This window comes from Schistocerca gregaria, chromosome 2 (genome assembly GCF_023897955.1).
Source record: "Schistocerca gregaria isolate iqSchGreg1 chromosome 2, iqSchGreg1.2, whole genome shotgun sequence".
Taxonomy (NCBI): Eukaryota; Metazoa; Arthropoda; class Insecta; order Orthoptera; family Acrididae; genus Schistocerca; species Schistocerca gregaria.
The window spans coordinates 782,639,384-782,642,025 of NC_064921.1; the positions used below are offsets into that span (position 1 = coordinate 782,639,384).

At 43.7% G+C, this 2,642-nt stretch overlaps 1 non-coding gene across 1 annotated transcript; it reads left to right on the top strand.

Annotated features, from left to right (window-relative positions):
* The first annotated feature begins 1,795 nt into the window (after nucleotides 1-1,795).
* On the top strand, nucleotides 1,796-1,870 carry Trnas-cga (transfer RNA serine (anticodon CGA)). The gene has a single exon. It is a non-coding gene; the product is annotated as a tRNA-Ser (tRNA).
* Nucleotides 1,871-2,642: the final 772 nt, after the last annotated feature.

Genomic DNA, 2,642 nt, shown 5'->3' on the forward strand with positions numbered 1-2,642 from the left:
TTGAAAACAGACATTACGAAGAAAGTGGCTGCAGTGCAGGGTGGCATATAAGAGTGGCCCAGACGAGTGGATATGACTGGACGTGAATGTATGCATATAACCACACACCATGACATGCACACAATATGATCCACACTGGTTCCTTGGAGCATGTTTACACAGTCTTCGTGCCTGACAGAGTTGTTAGCAGAGGTCACCCTAGTCGTGGTCCTAGCTGGCCACCCATGTCACCTGATCTGTCAATGTGAGATTACTTTGTGTGGTGAGCTCTCAGGCTGTATTGCAACCCCTCATAGTCTTCAAGAACTGCAGCAAAACATTTAGGATGAGACTGCAGCAATTCCAACAGTCCAGCGTTGATCCGCCTTCAGCAACTTGCTGAGGAGGATCCGGAAGTGCCAACAGATCAATGGTGGTCACTTTCAACATCTGCTACAGTCAGGTTAATGCTGTATTTTCTATCCTCTGCTGTGATTCTTTGTACTATGGAACTCTTTTCTCCAGGCCACTTTTATTTGCCCCGCCCTATTGACTATCACCCGAACACAGTGTTGCAAAAGGCGATTGTAACATTGATATTCAGTGCACCATTCTTTCACACAGCATGTGTCTGTCCTTTGTAAGGCATACCACACTGAAAAGGTTATGTAAATACTGAGCTTTGGCAATAACAAGTCATCCTTCACTGATCCCAAAAGGTCTGCAATCATAGACGGTCGATGGAAAATCACTTTCACTCGAAATTTACTGAGAATTCTTGCTCTTTTAAACGTAATGTTGCCCACAAAAGCAAGAAATGTCAAAAGATTTTGCTGGCATGTTCTGATATTTATCCAATTACTGACAGTTGCCCTGTTAGTCTGCTGGTTGAAATATCCATTCTTTCTAAACACTGTCTTATGCGGGTGGGTTCTTTAGGTAAACTATCTAGATTTGAGATAATGAGCTCTGTGTATGAGTGTTTTAAGCACGCTCAAATTTTGCACTGGGTGATGACAACTTGACGCTTGCAAGAACAAATCAGTATGAGTGGGCTGATGATAAACTGAATACCGCAGAGAACAATCATTTATTTGTCTAACCAAGAGATTCTAGAAAGGAAGACTACCATCTTTCTCTATTTCCATGATGAACCATATGTTGTTATGAACTGAGTTAAAGTGGTGAAGAAACTCCATCAAATTATCTTCTCCATGAGGCGCATTTGACCGGCCAAGCCTCGGATTGGCACCTATGAAAGGTTGGCACGTGATGTCACCAACAAAACTGCTTGTGGTAGCGTCACAGTCTAATATATACAGTCGCGACACTCGCTGACTTTTGTTATACACAGTGACAACAGCGCCCCAAGCGGTGGAGAAGCCACGCTGCTGAATACAGTATTTTGTAAATGTAAACAGTGTCGTTTATGAAACTTCCTGGCAGATTAAAACCGTGTGCCCGACCGAGACTCGAACTCGGGACCTTTGCCTTTCGCGGGCAAGTGCTCTACCAACTGAGCTACCGAAGCACGACTCACGGCCGGTACTCACAGCTTTACTTCTGCCAGTACCTCGTCTCGGTCGGGCACACGGTTTTAATCTGCCAGGAAGTTTCATATCAGCGCACACTCCGCTGCAGAGTGAAAATCTCATTCTGGAAACATCCCCCAGGCTGTGGCTAAGCCATGTCTCCGCAAATCCTTTCTTTCAGGAGTGCGAGTTCTGCAAGGTTCGCAGGAGAGCTTCTGTTAAGTTTGGAAGGTAGGAGACGAGGTACTGGCAGAAGTAAAGCTGTGAGTACCGGGCGTGAGTCGTGCTTCGGTAGCTCAGTTGGTAGAGCATTTGCCCGCGAAAGGCAAAGGTCCCGAGTTCGAGTCTCGGTCGGGCACACGGTTTTAATCTGCCAGGAAGTTTCATATCAGCGCACGGTCCGCTGCAGAGTGAAAATCTGGAGTGTCGTTTATATTCATTTCTTAACATGGTTTTTACGAAAGGCAGTAGCGCAATCAATTGCAGTAATAATAGGAAGAAGACACCACATTTGGCGTTCTTCAGGTTTCCTAAGGACCCTGAGAGGTATGAAACATCACATTAGAGCACTCTTTATTTACGATTTTTTTCTGAACTGTATTGAATTTCTTAATTTGTTTTTATTTTTTGGAGCAAGAAATGGTTAATAAATAGTAGAAGACAGGACATGCTGCAAAAAGATGCCCTTTATTTGCACAATAACGTGAGGTTTTGTGAGTTACATTTCGAGTCAGTCCAGTTCGTGAGCGCGGAAACGAAGAGATTGGTATATGCAGTTCGTACGTTATTTGACGTGCCGAATAACCCACAACTAGTGACGATGAAGAGAAAATTGCCATACAAACGTGAAGGTGTTACTGCAAAAACAATAAAACTGTCTCCTGACACAGATGAAACAGCTACCACAAGTGTTCCTACACGATAGACATATATAAAATCACTAACAACGGAATCTGCAACACAGGCATCTTTTGAAGGTGAAATACTTAGATTACGTGAAATTATTCGCGTGTTGGGAAATCGTTTGAAATGTAAAAAACGTGCAAATCATTAGACTTCGTACAAAATTACTACGTGACAAGGAAAGTGCCCCTCGTAAGAAAAAACTGCAACCACAACGTCACAGGACAC